This window comes from Neofelis nebulosa, chromosome 2 (assembly GCF_028018385.1).
Source record: "Neofelis nebulosa isolate mNeoNeb1 chromosome 2, mNeoNeb1.pri, whole genome shotgun sequence".
NCBI lineage: Eukaryota > Metazoa > Chordata > Mammalia > Carnivora > Felidae > Neofelis > Neofelis nebulosa.
Genome location: NC_080783.1, coordinates 115,166,176 through 115,184,678, shown reverse-complemented (window position 1 = coordinate 115,184,678; position 18,503 = coordinate 115,166,176). Strand labels below are relative to the sequence as shown.

The 18,503-nt window shown below is 37.2% G+C and overlaps 1 long non-coding RNA gene across 2 annotated transcripts in view; it reads left to right on the top strand.

Annotated features, from left to right (window-relative positions):
• Nucleotides 1-12,261, top strand: part of LOC131503920 (uncharacterized) — a 102,991-nt gene extending 90,730 nt beyond the window's left edge. For both annotated transcript variants that reach the window (XR_009257695.1, XR_009257697.1), the window contains one exon: nucleotides 11,575-12,261. This is a non-coding gene — a long non-coding RNA (uncharacterized LOC131503920). The remainder of the gene's footprint in view (nucleotides 1-11,574) is intronic.
• The last annotated feature ends 6,242 nt before the right edge of the window (nucleotides 12,262-18,503 follow it).

The following is an 18,503-nucleotide window of genomic DNA, read 5'->3' as shown; positions in this document are numbered from 1 at the left end:
AAGGAACAGAGAGGATCTATAAAAACAACCAGAAAACAGTTAACAAAATGGCAGTAAGTACATACCTGTCAATAATTGCTTTAAATGTAAATGGACTAAATTCTACCATCAAAAGACATAGTGGCTGAATGGATAAAAAAACCCATCTTTATCTGCCTACAAAAGGCTCATTATTTCTTCTTCTCCTTGTCCTTCTCCTCCTCCTCCTTATTATTTTTTACTATTATTATTAGAAAGCACACAAATGGTGGAGAAGGGCAGAGGGAGGGAGAGAGAGAGGGAGAATCTCAAGCAGGATCCACACTCAGCACGGAGCCTAATGTGTGGCTTGATCCTATGACCCTGGGATCATGACCTGAGCTGAAATTGAGAGTCAGAAACTCAACTGACTTAGCCACCCAGGCACCCCCAAAAGACTCATTTTAGATGTGAGGACATATAATGACTGAAAGTGAAGGGATGGAAAAAGATATTCCATGCAAATGGAAACCAAAAGAAACCTGGAGTAGCTATATTACATCAGACAAAATAGACTTTAAAATAATGACTATAGTAACAGACAAAGAAGGGCAGTATTTAATGATAAAGGGGTCAATCCAGCAAGAGAATACAACATTTGTAAGTAGTTATGCACCCAACATAGGAGAACTTAAATGTGTAAAGCGAATATTAACAGGCCTAAAGGAAGAAATAGACAGCAATTAAATAATAGTAGGGGACTTTAGTATTCCACTTACATCAATGGATAGATCATCCGGTCAGAAAATCAATAAGGACACATTGTTTTAAATGACACATTAGACCAGATTGACCTAACATATTTACAGAATAGTCCATCCAAAAGCAACAGAATATACATTCTTCACAGGTGTGCATGGAACATTCTCCAGGATAGATCATATGTTAGGCCACAAAACAAGTCTTAATAAATTTAAGAGGATTGAAATCATATCAAGCATCTTTTCCAGCCACAATGGTATGAAACTGGAAATTAATTACACGAAGAAAAATTTCACAGATATTTGGAGATTAAACAACATTTAAACAACTGAACAATAAGTAGGTGAAAGAAGAAACCAAAAGATAAATAAAAAATATCTTGAGACAAACAGCAGTGGAAATATACTAAAATTTATGGGATGCAACAAAATCAGTTCTAAGAGGGAAGTTCATAGCAATAAATTCCTACCTCAAAAAATAAGAAAAATCTCAAACAAACAACCTAACTTTACACCTCAAAGAACTAGAAAAATGACAAATAAAACCTAAAGTTAGTAAAAGGAAGAAAATAAAGATTAGAGCAGACATTATTGAAATAGAAACTTAGAAGAGATCAATGAAACTAAGAGCTAGTTCTCTGAAAAAATAAACAAAATTGACAAACCTTTAGCTAAGCTCATTAAGAAAAAAAGAGAGAGGACTCAAATAAGATCAGAAATGAAAGAGAGGTTACAACTGATACCACAGAAATACAAAAGATTATATGAATAATCATATGCCAACAAATTGGACAACCTAGGAGAAATGGATAAATTCCTAGGAACATACAACATACCAAGACTGACTCATAATGAAACAAAGTCTGAATGGACTTATTACAAAAGGAGATTGAATAAATAATAAATCTCCCAACCAACGAAAGTATAGGGCAAGATAGCTTCACTACCAAACATTCAAAAAAAGACTTAATACGAGTCTTTCTCAAACTCTTCCAGAAAATAGAAGACTCTTCCAAATTCATTCTATGAGGCCAGCATTACTCTGGTACCAAAACCAGACAATGACACTACTAGAAAAGAGAATTACAAGGCAATATTCCTGATGAACATAGATGCAAAAATCCTCAAGAAAATATTAGGAAGCTGAATTCAGCAATATGTTAAAAGGATCATTTACCATGACCAAGTGGGATTTAAGATAAAGGAGCCAAGAAAATATTTTGGTGAAAGGATAGTTTATAAAATGGTACTGGAAAAATTGGACAGCCACATGCAAAAGAATGAAACTGAATCATTATCGTACACCTTACATAGAAATTAAATCAAAATGGATTAAAGATTTGAGCACAAGATCTGAAACCATAAAACTCCTAGAGAAAAACATAGGCAGTAAGCTCCTTTACATAGATCTTGGTGATGATGTTTCGAATCTTACATTAAACACAAAAGCAACAAAAGTGAACATAAACAAGTGGGACTACATCATGCTAAAAACCTGCACAGCAAAGGAATCCATCAACAGAATGAAAAGGCAACCTATAGAATGGGAGTAAATATTTGCAAATCATATATTTGACAAGGAGTTAATGTCTACAATATGTAAGTAACTCATACAACTCTATAGCAAAATAACAGTTGATTAGGAAATGGGCAGAAGATCTGAATAGCCATTTTTCCAAAGACATACAGATAGAAAACAGACACATGAAAATATGCTCTATATCAGTAATCATCAGACAATGAGAGATCACCTCACATCTGTTAGAATGGCAATGATCAAAAAGATAAGAAATAACAAGTATTGGCAAAGATGTGGAGAAAAGGGAGCGCTTGTGCACTGTTGGTGGAAATGTAAATTGGTACAGCCACAATGGAAAATTTAAAGCAGAATTACTGTATGATACAGCAATTTCACTTCTGGGTATTTATCCAAAATGAAAACACAGGCTTGAAAAGACATAGGCACTCACATGTTCATTGCAGCATTATTCACAATAGCCAAGATACAGAAAAACCTAAGTGTCCACTGGATAAATGGGTAGAGAAAATGTGGTAGATATATACAATGGGATATCATTCAGCCATAAAAAAAGAATGAGGGGAGCTAAGATGGCAGCATAGTAGGAGGACAGAGGCTTGCTTCATCCCTTGAACACAGCTAGATAACCATCAAATCATTCTGAATACCCATGAAATCAACCTGAGGACTGACAGAACAAACTTCACAACCAGAGGTAGAGGAGAGGACACATTGAGGAAGGTAGGAAGTGAGGAGACATGGTTTGGGGGAGAAATGGATTGCAGGTGCTTCAGAGGGGAGGGAGCCCTTGTTGTAGAGAAAGGTGAGAGGGTGAGAGAGGAGAGAGAGAGAGAGAGAGAGAGAGAGAGAGAGAGAGAGAGAGAAAGAGTGGGGGGGGGGCAGGCACACAGTGGAATGCACAAGAACACTTTCCAAAAGCCACTAGCTGGGAAAAGGAGAGGGTCTGATTTTGTGAGTTTTTGCAACAAGTGGAGCTCAAAGACTGGAGTTTTAGTGGTCTGCAGGCCTGGCTGGGATAGAGCCCTGAGGGCACTGCCCTACTCCTGAAGTGAAGGCAGGCAAGCAACCCATGGGAAGATGGCACAATCTGAGGAATGCTAAGGTGAATGAGGAGAGACTGCTCTTCTTGGAGCACATCTGTAGGAGATCATGTTCACAGAGTTGCCTCTCAGGGACAAAAGATCCAGTGGGCACAATTTGCCTCCCTGCCCCCCAGCATGGGCTCAGAGATACCTGCTGAGTGTGGCTAAATCAGATGCTGTTTATCTTGCTTTACTCCAGATCCCATGGTCCTATGCTCTGGCATGAGTGCCCTTCTCAGTCAAACCCCCATCAATCCCAGTGCATTGAGACCCTCCCCCAGAAGACAGAAGACCAGTACAGGCCCCCACCACACCAGGTCCCTAAAGTTTGGACCTTTAAAAAGTCAGCAGGTATGGCTAGGATAGAGCCTGAAGTGCACTGTGCTGCTCCAGGCAGGCAGACAACCCAAGACAGCGTGAAAACAGTGATCTGAAAAATGCCTGGGATGTGTGAGGAGAAATTATTTGCTCTTCTGGGAGTGCTTCCTTGAGAACAGTAAGCAGTGAGTCCTGTCTCTGGGAAAAAAAGGAAGTTTCTGGTGTCATTTGCCTCCCCCACACCTCAGGATAAACTAACTTCAGTAAACATCACAGTGCCAACACAGGCTGCTTAACCTGCTTACACTGAGCCCCACCCCCCTGAGTTCTGCTGGTACTGCTTTTCTTGGGCAAGTGTTCCTATGCATGAGGGCAGCAGGCCCCTTCCCCAGAAAACCAGCAGAAACCTCTGCATGCACCATGTCTATTGACCATAGCATTCTGCAAGGCTTCAGTTCTAGTGGAATTAGTATCAGGTCTCACTTAACAAACAGACCAGAGCACGTCTGTTCAAACTCACTACACTCTGGCCAAGGTCCAAATACTGCCCACTGTAAGCAAGGAGAACCTCTACAGATGACTCACCTGAGGGGTAGAGCAACCAAAACACAGCAGCAGAGTACACACAGCACACACCAGAGACACTCACTGAAGTGCTATGCCCTGGACAGTAAGTGACCTCTTCATGAAACCATTACTCTCAGGAACAGGAAACATAACAGGCTTTCCTAATACACAGAAGAAGACAGAGATCTAGACAAAATGCCAAGATGGAGGAATTCACTCAAAAAGAAAGAAAAGAAAAGCTTGTGGTGAGAAATATAATCAAAACAGATATAAGTAATTTGCCTGCTGGAGAATTTAAAGCAATAATCATAAGGATACTCACTGGGCTTGAGAAAAGCATGGAAGACATCAGGGAGACCCTGATGGTAAAAGAGCTAAAAAACAATCAGGTAGAATAACTGAGATTCAAAACCGACTGGATGTAATGACCACAAGGATAGAAGCAGCAGAGGAACAAATAAGTGATAAAGAAGATAGAATTATGGACAATAATGAAGCTAAACAAAACAGAGAAGGAAAAATTATGGATCACAAGAGTACAGTTAGGAACTCAGTGACTGCATCAGACCTAATAACATTCTTATAATAGGAGTCCCAGAAGAAGAAGAGAAAGAAAAGGGGGAAAAAGGTTTATTTGAGGAAATAATGGCTAAAAACTTCCTTAACCTGGGGAAAGAAATAGACATCCAAATCCAGGAGGCACATAAAATTCCCATCAAAGTTAAAAAAAAAAGCAGACCAATACCAAGACACATTGTAGTTAAATTTGTAAAATATAGTGATAAAGAAAAAATCCTAAAAGCAGCAAGGCAAAAGAAGTCCCTAACTTACAAGGGAAGAACCATACAGCTAGCTGCAGATCTCTCCACAGAAATTTGACAAGCCAGAAGGGAGGGGCATGAAATATTGAACATGCTGAATGGAAAAAATATGCAGCCAAGAATACTTTATCCATCAATGCTATCATCATTATAGAAGGAGAGTTAAAGAGTTTCCCAGACAAACAAAAACTAAAGGAGTTCATGACACTGAATCAGCCCTGCAAGAAATACTAAAGAGGATTCTGAGGGAGAAGGAAAGTACAAAAGTGACAAAAACTGGAAAGGAACAGAGAAAATCTCCAGAAACAATGACAAAACAAGTAATACAATGGCATTAAATTCATATCTATCAATAATCACTCTGAATATAATTGGACTAAACGTTCCAAAAGACATAGACTATAAGAATGGATTAAAAAAAACCCAAAACCTCTCTATATGCTGCCTACAAGAGACTCATTTTAGGCCTAAAGACACCTGCAGATTGAAAGCGAGGGGACAGAGAAACATTTATTATGCAAATGGATGTCAAAAGAAAGCCAGAGTAGCCATACTTAAATAGACAAGCTAGACTTTAAACCAAGATATAATAAGGGTTGAAGAAGGGCACTCTATCATAATAAAGGGCACTATCCAATAAGAAGATCTAACAATTGTAAATATGTATGCCCTCTACTTGGAAGCACCCAAATACATAAAACAATTAATAACAAACATAAAGGAACTCATTGATAATAATACCATAATAATGGGGGACTTTAAAACCCCATTTACATCAATGGACAGATCATCTAAGCAGAAAACCAACATGGAGACAATGGCTTTGAATGACACACTGGACCACGTGGATTTTTTTGTTTGTTTTTGAGAGATTGGGGGAGAGAGAGGCAGAGGGAGAAGGGGGTGGGGAGAGAATCTCAGAATCTTGAGAATCTTGATGTGGGGCTCAGTCTCACAATCGTGAGATCATGATCTGAGCCAAAATCAAGAGTCAGACACTTAACTGACTGAGCTACCGAGGTGCTCCTATGGACCAGATGAACTTAACAGATATTCAGAACATTTCATCCTAAAGCAGCAGATTACACGTTACTTTTGAGTGCACATGGGACTTTCTCCAGAATAAACCACATACTAGGTCACAAATCAGGCTTCAACAAGTACAAAAAGATTGATATTATACCATGCATATTTTCTGGCCGCAATGCTATGAAACATGAAGTCAACCAAGAGAAAAATTTAGAAAGACCATTTATGGTCTATAAATACATGGAGGTTAAACAATATGCTACTAAAGAATGAATGGGTCAACCAGGAAATTAAAGAAGCAAATACATGGAAAGAAATGAAAAGGAAAACATGATGGTTCAAAACCTTTGGGATGAAGCAAAAGTGATCATAAGAGGGAAGTATATCGCAATATAGGTCTACCTCAAGAAGCAAGGAAAGTCTCAAATACAAAACCTAACCTTACCTAAAGGAGCTAGAGAAAGGACAACAAAGCCTTAAGCTAGCAGAAGAAGGGAAATAATAAAGATTAGAGCAGAAATAAATGATACAGAAACCAGAAAAACCAAACATACAAAACAAACAAACAAAAACCCACAGTAGAGCATATCAATGAAACCAGGAGCTGGTTCTTTGAAAGAATTAATAAAATTGATAACCCCCTAGCCAGACTTATCAAAAAGAAGAGAAAGGACCCAAATAATAGAATCACAAATGAGAGAGGAGAGATCACAACCAATACCACAGAAATACAATTATAATAGAATATTATGAAAAATTATATGCCAACAAATTGGGCAATCTGGATGGAATGGATAAATTCCTAGAAACGTATAAACTACCCAAACTGAAACAGGAACAAATAGAAAATTTGGACAGACCAATAATCAGCAAAGAAATTGAATCAGTAATAAAAAATCTACCAACAAACAAAAGTCCAGGGCCAAATGGTTCCCAGGGGAATTCTACCAGACATTTAAAGAAGAGTTATAATACCTATTCTTCTCAAACTGTTCCAAAAAGTAGAAATGGAAGGAAAACTTCCAAACCCATTCTCTGAGGCTGGCATTACCTTGATTCCAAAACCAGACAAAGATCCCACTAAAGAGGACAATTACAGGCCAATATCCCTGATAAAAATGGATGCAAAAATTCTCAACAAGATACTAACAAATCAAATTCAGCAGTACATTAAAAGAATTATTCACCATGATCAAGTGGGCTTTATTCCTGGGCTGCAGGGCTGGCTTAATACTTGCAAATCAATCAACATGATACACCACATTAATAAAAGAAAGGATAAGAACCATATGATCTTCCCAATAGATGCAGAAAAAGCATTTGACAAAATACACCAGCAATTCTTGATAAAAACCTTCAATAAAGTATGGATAGAGGGAATATACCTAAACATAATAAAGACCATATATGAAAGACCCACAGCTAATGTCATCCTCAATGGGGAAAAGCTGAGAGTTTTTCCTGTACAGGGATGTCCACTCTCACTACTGTTATTTAATGTAGTGTTGGAAGTCCTAGTCTCAGCAATCAGACAACAAAAAGAAATAAAAGGCATCCAAATCAGCAGGGAAGAAGTCAAACTTCTATTTGCAGATGACCTGATACTCTATAAAGAAAACCAGAAGACTCCACCAAAAAATAGAACTGGTATATAAATTTGATAAGTTCTGATATGTGTACACACACACACACACACACACACACACACACACACACACACACCATGTAATATTATTCAGCCATCAAAAAGAATGAAATCTTGCCATTTGCAATGATGTGGATGAAACTAGAGCATATTATGCTAAGCCAAATAAGTCAGAAAAAGACAAATACCATATGATTTTACTCATATGTGGAATTTAAGAAATAAAACATGAACATGGGGCAAAAAAAGGAGGCAACCAAGAAACAGACTCTTAACGATAGAGACCAATGAGGGTTCTTGGAGGGGAGGTGCTGTGAGGGGATGGTTATTAAAGAAGGTACTTGTTATGATGAGCACCAGGTGTTGTATATAAGTGATGAGTTGCTAAATTCTACACCTGAAACTAATATTACACTGTATGGTGACTAACTGGAATTTAAATAAAAATTTGAGAAAGAGAGGGACCTGTGTGACTCAGTTGGCTAAGCATCTAGTTCTTGATTTTGGCTCAGGTTGTGATCCTGCTGTCGTGAGATTGAGCCCTGCATTGGGCTTGTGCTGAGCATGGAGCCTGCTTGGGGTTCTCTCTGTCCGTCTGTCTCTGCCCCTCCCCTGCCCGTTCTCTCTCTTTCTCTCAAAATACATAAATAAACATTTAAAAACCCAAACAAACAAAAAACAAAACTTCAGAAAGAAAAAAGGAGTGAAATTGTACCATTTTGACAACATGGAGGGAACCTAGAGGCATTATGCAAGTGAAATAAGTCATATAGAGAAAGACAAATGCTATGTGTAGATATAAATGAATGAATGAATGAATGAATGAATGCCAAGCTCATAGACACAAAGAGCATATTGGTGGTTGCCAGAAGTGGGAGCTGGGCGTGGGTGGTGGAAGAAATTGGTGAAGTGTTAAATAAATGTTCATCTATGGTCAAGCTTCGTGAATAGTAACTATTCAGTACTTCCCTATGTTTAGGATGACTTATTTCCTTTATTTATACCTAACAGTTGATGGTAATGGCAAAGAAAAAAAAAAAGAAAAAACCTAACAACACAATAAAATTTAGAAAAGGCACTAACTCGCTGGTATTCAGGAAAATGCAAATTAAAATGATGATAGATGCTATTATTTACCTAAAATATTGATAAAACTTCTAAAGTTGATAATATAAAGTTTTGGCCCAGAGTTGGGAAAAGGGAACCTCTAATAGGAATGTAAATTGGTAGTTACTTAGAGGTTGATTTGGCAATATCTATTAAATTTAAAATTCAATTGCATACACCCTTTGTGCAAGTAATTTCATTTCTAGGACTCCACCCTAAGGAATACACAAGCGTGGACAAGGAGACAAGGGCAAGATATTTATTGCAGCATTGTTTGTAATACTAAAAAACTCCAAACAACTTAGATGCCCACCAATAGATGAATGGCTAAATTAAAATTTAGCATATCCATATCATGGAATTCTATTTGACAAGTTAAAAGAACAAACTAGATTTATATAAATCAACATCTCCAAATATTCAGTGAAAAATGTATAATGAAAAATAATAAATACAGTATAACATCTTTTATATAAAACACACACACTAAATGTTATATATTTTCTTTTTATCTCTGTTTATGTGTGTAAAAGTATTTTAAGGTATCTGGAGGGAATCAAATTCAGCTATCCAGTGGTTATCCCTGGGGAAGGGAGGGAAGGGGTTGATCTGAGATGAAGGTCAGGGGAGACTAGGTTTATGCACAAGTATTCTAATTTTTAAAGGAAAAATGTATTTTTTATTATTTCATAATTAAAATTAATTTTAAAAATAGTTGCTATTATTCTGTGGTATATTTGTGTTGAAACAATGCATTGTATGTACTGATGGTTTGCACAGTAGTTTTTATGCTTATGTGTTGGTGTGAGTTTTATTTATGATAGTAAATTGACTCATTGTACTAGCAGGCTTGCATGTATATGTAATATGCAGATATATGAAAAGAAAAAAATATTGAGACTACTTAAAAATCTGGACTCCCATGTTGAATTCTCTTTTAACTTCAGTCAATACCTACAAAAATTCATTTTTCTTTGGTCTATTTCCAAAAAGAAAGACTATGGTAGAAAAAGCCCTGGGCTGGGATATGGTCTGCACTTTGTTCTGATTAAACAGTTGATACTTATTAGTTGTATGAGATTGGGATTTACTTTCCCCAAACAAAAAACAAAGGAATTATCATGGGGTCTCTAACTTGGCAATATCTAGGAATGGACTTTTCAGGGTCCCTGAAATTACAGGAAACAATGATGTGTAGGTAGGGATGTGCATGTTTTTTGATGGGGACGGCATTTGAGAGAGAGAGTCTTAAATGGTTCTAGAACAACAAAAACAGCAGAAGGTTTAGAGCTATTGATCCAGCTGATCTTCATTGTCCTTTTCAGCTATGAAATTCTGTTGAAGGTAGTCACTGAGTCTCTTTTATACTGTCCTTTTCTCTTTCCACTCATCAAACTCCTAAAACAGAGACAAAACAGTTTAAAAGTTTCATCAATTATAAAATAAAGACTAATAATACTTAATTCTCAAGGTCAACGTGATTATTAAATGGAATAATCTATGTAAAGCCCTTTACCACCATCTGCACATAGTAAGCTAACAACAAACAGATCTTTTAAAGAATTGTAATGGAATTTGTTAGTGTTAAAACAGCAGCCTTGATTCCTTACGCCAATAAATAAGCTAGTCCTGTGGATTTTTCGCTCCTTGGAAAATTGTGAAGCAATTAATGTTTAGGGCTGGAAAGCTCTGAAAGGTGAGCTCTGAGATTAAGAAAATCAGCTGAAACCCAATAAAATGAGAGTTTTAGCTTTTCCTAAACCTGGAAAATGATAGGCAGTCAATATTAGTTTTGTCCAGAGTTTGGCTTTGTATTCCAAAATTTCCTCACTTTTCTTACCTAGAGGATCCAAGGCCTAGAAAGCTTATTCAAAACCTATCAACCAAGAATAAAATTCCGTGTTTTCAAGTGCTTGCTAAAATTTTCTATGGTGGCGGTTCGCAAAATGCCTTGGGGTACGTGTGAAGTCACAGTGTATTCTTTTCATCCTAATATCAAGACATTATTTGTCTTTTTTTTTCATTGCCATTCTTTCACAAGTGTATAGTAGAGTTTTCCAGAAGCAGAGTATAACAAACAAAAATTATTAAAAAGCAATTCTAATACCTGCTAGGTCTCTTAAAGTACGTTAAGGGGTTAAATTATGAGTCCACCATAACGCTTCTTAAAAATTCCTTCTATGTTCCATTTCTCTCTTATTCTATAGTTGGCTCCAAACTTTTCTGTGTATACTTTGTACTTTTGTAAGTGTAAACATGAGTTGTTTTAGATGTTATTTTTAATCGATATTTTATTTAAAAGGACATATACATATCATTTATAAAAGTCAAGCAACACAGGGGCACTGGGTGGCTCAGTCGGTTAAGCATCCGACTTCGGCTCAGGTCATGATCTCGCGGTAACCCCTCTTATGCACACCAAGTAACCTCTGTCATCTTTTACCTGGATTATCATAGTAGTTTCCAGATTGATCCTCACATTTCCAGTCTTGCTTCTCTGCCACAAAAAAATTTTTCTGAAATGAATATATGATCATGTGATTTTTTAAAAAGGCCTTTGATGATTCTTCATTGCTTATACATGAGGACAAAAATTCTTACCAAGGCTTATAAGGTTCATTGTGATCCAGCCTCTGCTTATCCTTCTAGCATCATTTCTTGCTGTGTTGCCATGTACAACCTGTGTATTAACTATGTGGAATTATTTTCACATTTCCTAAGCTCACCATGGTCTTTTTTATTTTAGATCTTCCACAGACTTCATATTTATATATGCCTGGATTAGTCTTCCCAAGCAATCCTGAGTAACCCCTGGCCCTTTCTGGAGACCCACTGCAAAGTTCTCCTTTTAAGATTTCTTTGAATCCTTTTTCTTCACTTTTAATGAGCTTATCACTTCACTGCAAACACAGTTCCTTGGTAAGTCATTTATAGCACTTGCTACAATATTCATGTCTATTGCTTTCTCATATGTTAGTCTCCTCAGTGAACATGTAAACTCCTAAAGGACAGGGACAGTGTCTTTCTCATATTTGTAACTTTAGTACCAAGTATAGTGTCTGTCAACTAAGTAGTTATTAACTTCCTTCCAATGAATGAATGAATGAACGAGTGACTCTGGTGTTGCATTGACAACACCCACATTATCTGGATCATCTGGATTCTGCCACCAAACTAATCAGAGAGGGATTGCTGATCAGCCTATCCCACATTCTCGGATTACTTGTTGAAGGAGTGCTGTAGAAATGTGAGTATTTTGTCACACATAGGTGGAGCTAAAACATTTATTCCCATAGGCTCGGCTAGCTGAGCCTGACAAAACTTGTTGGAAAGGTGTTAGGAGAAGTGAGGAAGGATTTGGAAGAAAAGAGCAGTAGGAACTAGACAGTAACATTGCTGGAAAATAAAGCTCTCAGGTATTCCCCTACTCCAAATATTCAAAACTGGAGTTTATGTGGTGTGCTTTGAGAGGCAACATTAACCCTGATCCAGCCAATGGAATTGCACCAATTGGAAACAATTACAGGCTGTAATGCATGTTTTATTGCTACTTGGAATAAATTAATTTGAATGAAATGCGATTTTGTTTATTGGTTGATTGGCTTTTAAGACATCCAGCCAGAGAAGCAGTTCAACAACATCAGAGCTGATAAAAGTCATCTTGAGAATATGAGGAAGAAGGGTTGAATGGTTTTATTAAAGCCCTCTTGACAAAAGGGAAAGACACTGCTAAGTGAGGTATTGAGAAGATGTTAACATTTAAAAAATTCAATAATCTCTCTCTTATCTCTATCTATCTATCTATCTATCTATCTATCTATCTATCTATCACTTATCATCTGCCTGCCTACCTACATATCTACCTATCTACCCACCTACCTATGTTTATCTAAAAGAAGAGACATGAACTGACTTTTAGAGGAAAGAAGGTAAGGGAAACCAGCATTGGATGTGTGCTCTCTGGGTGTCAGAATTTTGTATTGTGTAGCCTGAGGGATAGATGACACCTGGGCTTTTGTGTTTGTGGGGTCTGATTTCAATGCTGCTTTGCTGCTTACCAGTTGTGTGGATTTGACTAAGTTTTTTTTTTTTTTTTAATTTCTCTGACCCTCAATTTTGTATTTAAAGTATGGATAATTTTTTATGTGCAAGATTGTTATAGGGAAAGTGAAACATAGAAAGTAGGCATTCAATAAATTTTAGGGTTTTTTCCCCTTTGATCCACAATAGAATAAATAACGCAAATATTGAATGTTTTGTAGTAAGTAATAGCAGCAGACTAGACCTCAGTTTTTTGATCCCCAGCCCTAGAGGAATCTTGAAGTAATGATTTTAAGCTGGTGGTAGTCTGCCTATACTGTTATATGAGTTCTTGAGCTCCTTAGGTCCTGTTTTTGTTTTTTTTTTTCAGCCCAAGCAGATCATCTCATTTGTATATTTCAGTCTCTCTATATTTCCTCTTTTCTTTTTTTTTAATTTTTTTTAACGTTTATTTATTTTTGAGACAGAGAGAGACAGAGCATGAATGGGGGAGGGTCAGAGAGAGGGAGACACAGAATCTGAAACAGGCTCCAGGCTCTGAGCTGTCAGCACAGAGCCTGACGCGGGGCTCGAACTCACGGACCACGAGATCATGACCTGAGCCGAAGTTGGCCGCTTAACCGACTGAGCCACCCAGGCGCCCCTATATTTCTTCTTTTCTAATAGCTGTACTATGGAAAATTGCTTCTCTTACCTTTCATGTCTATGTTCTAATGAAGGACTGATAGCCAGTCAGCCCTTAAAGCTTTAATCCTAAAGAAAGGAGGAGGTAAAGCCAGAGACACATCTAAGTGATTTGGAGTGACAGGATGACTCTCCACTCTATTCTCTTCCTAATTGCTGTACTTTATGGTAGGCAGTCAGGAGGACACAAGATTTTTATCAATGTACATCATGAAGAAATGGAAAAATCAGCAATAGAAGAGATATTTTAAGATATCTAAATAATCTTTTAAAAAGGGACTCATTTCCCTTGCAAATTCCATATTTCCTTGTGCTAGATGGCTTTATAATACAAGATAATACTTCTAAACTTCTATGGATAACTCTATGTGCTTGTAAGCAGAGCTTCACTCACTTTCACTTACCATGCTCCCCAAAGATTAGGTAAGATGTTGCTTAAGATAACTTTGAGAGTTTGCGTTAGTGGCCTTTTAATAATGCCATATTATTTATTATCACAGAGGGAGCTGTCCTCTGTTTACTGGCTTGGTTTATTTCCAGTTGAATCCAGAATTGTCTCAATTTTCATCCTTCCTCTTGCTCATTGCTCCTGAAGCTTATACCCTCATGTTTAATTGCATTAGATTGTTTAACACAGGTTGCACTCAGTTTGAGGTATTCTATTAGAAGGTCCTTTCTGGTTATGAAAACTCTTATAACACAGGGCACCAGGACTTATATTCCAAAAAAAGCAACTGTGCATGTAGTATCTCTGGTACACACTGACATCCAATTTCCCACATCAAAATGTTTCTTTACCTAGAAAGCTTGGAAGAAGAATAGTTTTGCCTTGTTTCTTCTAATTTGGCCACTCAAAGTCCCCCTCTTGTTTTGGAATACTTTTGGTGTAACTTATAAGGTACAACTTATAAGTTACAATTGGATTAAAACAAATTATTGAATGTTTTAGTGATCTGGAATATAAATTTTTTTTGCATTACATATAAACTTCAAATGAATGCAGTCAAAGGATTATAGGAATCATTTGTAAATATTTGATCTATATATTTATACATACACATATATATACAGAAACACATACAGTAGCGGCAAATTAAATTGATTCAGGAAACTGGTAAAATTTCAGACACTTCTAAATTTATACTCAGAGATTAAAGAATGTAACATTACAGATGTATGGACAGAACCCCTAGCAGAGTAGAAAGAGGCTTGAGAATCAGAAATGTATACCCTGGTGATAGCAGCTAGCATGATATAGACAGGTTAATCTCTCTGTCATATATTTTACCTACAATAGAAATTGTTTGGATGGCATTAAACAAAATATATTTAAATTTCTTTTTTCCTTCATTTTTTTGTTACAAGTTTTTATTTAAAAATTTTTAAATTTTTTAATGTTTTTTTTATTTTTTATTTTTTAATATATGAAATTTACTGTCAAATTGGTTTCCATACAACACACAGTGCTCATCCCAAAAGGTGCCCTCCTCAATACCCATCACCCACTCTGCCCTCCCTCCCACCCCCCATCAACCCTCAGTTTGTTCTCAGTTTTTTCTTATGCTTTGGCTCTCTCCCACTCTAACCTCTTTTTTTTTTTTTTATTCCTTCCCCTCCCCCATGGGTTTTTGTTACATTTCTCAGGATCCACTAAGAGTGAACACATATGGTATCTGTCTTTCTCTGTATGGCTTATTTCACTTAGCATAACACTCTCCAGTTCCATCCACGTTGCTACAAAAGGCCATATTTCATTTTTTCTCATTGCCACGTAGTATTCCATTGTGTATATAAACCACAATTTCTTTATCCATTCGTCAATTGATGGACATTTAGGCTCTTTCCATAATTTGGCTACTGTTGAAAGTGCTGCTATAAACATTGGAGTACAAGTGCCCCTGTGTATCAGCACTCCTGTATCCCTAGGATAAATTCCTAGCAGTGCTATTGCTGGGTCATAGGGTAGATCTATTTTTAATTTTTTGAGGAACCTCCACTCTTCTTTAAATGTCTGGTAGAACATGGGAAGCCATCTGGTCTAGGATGCCTTGTTTGCTGGGAGGTTTTGATTACTGATTCCATTTCCTTGCTGGTTATGAGTCTCTTAAGATTTTCTATTTCTTTCTGTTTCAGTTTTGGGAGTTTGTGAGTTTCTAGGAATTTGTCCATTTCTCCCAGATAGCCCAGTTTGTTGGCATGTAAATTTTCATAGTAGTCTCTTATAAATGTTTGTATTTCTATGGTATTGGTTGTGATCTTCCCTCTCATTTATACTTTGGGTCCTCTCTTCTTTTTGAGAAGTCTGGCTAGGGGTTTATCAATTTTGTTCATTTAAGTTTCATGATTTGTTCTACTGGTTTTTTTGTTTTTTTGTTTGTTTCCATGCCATTTATTTCTGCTCTAATCTTTATTATTTCCCTTCTGCTGGTTTTAGGCTTTATTTGCTGTTCCTTTTCTAGCTCCTTAAGGTGTAAGGTTAGGTTGTGTATTTGGGACCTTTTTTGCTTCTTGAGATAGGCCTGAATTTCAATATATTTCCCTCTAGGACTGCTTTTGCAGCATCCCAAAGGGTTTGTGCTGTCTTGTTTTCATGTTTATTGGATTTCATTCATTTTTAAAATTTCTTCTTTAACTTCCTGGTAACCCATTCATTCTTTAGTAGGATGTTCTTTAACCTTCATGTTTTTGAGGGCTTTCCAAATTGTTTTCTGTGGTTGACTTCAAGTTTCATAGAGTTGTGATCTGAAAATATGCATAGTATGACCTTGATCTTTTTGTACTTGTTGAGGACAGATGTGTCCCAATAAGTGGTCTTTTCTGGAGCATGTTCCATGTGTACTCAAAAAGAATGCATATTCTACTGCTTTAGGATGAAATGTTCTGAATATATCTGTTAAGTTCATCTGGTCCAGTGTGTCATTCAAAACCATTGTTTCCTTGTTGATTTTCTGCTTAGATGATGTGTCCATTGCTATAAGAGGAATGTTAATCTCCCTTATTGTATCATTATCAATGAGTTTCTTTATGCTTGTTATTCATTGATTTTTATATTTGGGTGTTCTAAGTTGGGGGCATAAATATTTACAATAGTTAGATCTTCTTGATGGATAGACCCCTTAATTATGATATAATGCTCCTCTTCATCTCTTGTTGCAGTCTTTCTTTTAAAATCTAGTTTGTCTGATAGAAGTATGGTTACTCCAGTTTTCTTTTTTTAAAATATAATTTATTGTCAAATTGGCTTACATACAACACCCAGTGCTTATCCTAACAAGTGCTCTTCTCAGTGCCCATCACCCATTTTCTCCTGTGTCCCACTGCCCCCATCCACCCTCAGTATGTTCTCTATATTTAAGAGTCTCTTGTGGTTTGCCTCCCTCCCTCTCTGTTTGTAACTGTTTTTTCCCCCCTGCCTTTCCCCCATGGACTTCTGTTAAGTTTCTCAAGATCCACATATGAGTGAAAACTTATGATATCTGTCCCTCTCTGACTGACTTATTTCACTCAGCATAATACCTTCCAGTTCCATCCACATTGCTGCAAATGGCATGATTTCATTCTTTCTCATTGACAAGTAGTATTCTATTGTATATATAAACCACATCTTCTTTATCCATTCATCAGTTGATGGACATTTAGTCTCTTTCCATAATTTGGCTATTGTTGAAAGCGCTTCTATAAACATTGGTGTACATGTGCCCCTATGCATCAGCATTCCTGTATCCCTTGGGTAAATGCCTAGTAGTGCTATTGCTGGGTCATAGGGTAGGTCTATTTTTAATTTTTTGAGGAAAATCCACATTGTTTTCCAGAATGACTGCACCAATTTGCATTCCCACAAACAGTACAAGAGGGTTCCCATTTCTCCACACCCTTGCCAGCATCTGTAGTTTCCTGCTTTGTTCATTGTAGCCACTCTGACTGGTGTAAGGTGGTATCTCCCTATGACTTTGATTTGTATTTCCCTGATGAGTGACGTTGAGCATCTTTTTATGTGTCTGTTGGCCATCTGGATGTCTTTTTTGGAAAAGTGTCTATTCATGTCTTCTGTCCATTTCTTCACTGGATTATTTGGTTTTTGGGTGTTGAGTTTGGTAAGTTCTTTATATATTTCAGATACTAGCCCTTTATCCGATATGTAATTTGCAAATATCTTTTCCTATTCTGTGAGTTGCCTTTTAGTTTTCTTGATTGTTTCCTTTGCAGTGCAGAAACTTTTCATCTTGTTGAGGTCCCAATAGTTCATTTTTGCTTTTAATTCCCTTGCCTTTGGAGATGTGTCGAGTAAGAAATTGCTGGGGCGCCTGGGTGGCGCAGTCGGTTAAGCGTCCGACTTCAGCCAGGTCACGATCTCGCGGTCCGTGAGTTCGAGCCCCGCGTTGGGCTCTGGGCTGATGGCTCGGAGCCTGGAGCCTGTTTCCGATTCTGTGTCTCCCTCTCTCTCTGCCCCTCCCCCGTTCATGCTCTGTCTCTCTCTGTCCCAAAAAAAAAAAAAAAAAAAAAAAAAAGAAAGAAATTGCTGCAGCTCAGGTCAAAGAGGTGGTTGCCTGCTTTCTCCTCTAGGGTTTTGATGGTTTCCTGTCTCACATTTAGGTCTTTCATCCATTTTGAGTTTGTTTTTGTCAATGGTGTAAGAAAGTGGTCTAATTTCATTCTACTGCATGTTGCTGTCCAGTTCTCCCAACACCATTTGCTAAAGAGACTGTCTTTTTTCCATTGGGTGCTCTTTTCTGCTTTGTCAAAGATTAGTTGGCCATATTCCAGCTTTCTTTTGGTGCCCATTAAGCTAGATGGTTCTCCATTCCCTCACTTTCAGTCTGCAGGCATCCTCAGGTCTAAATTTAGTTTCTCATAGGCAGCATACAGATAGAACTTGTTTTTTTTTAATCCATTCTGACACCCTGTGTCTTTTGATCGGAGCATTTAGTCTATTTACATGCAAAGTGATTA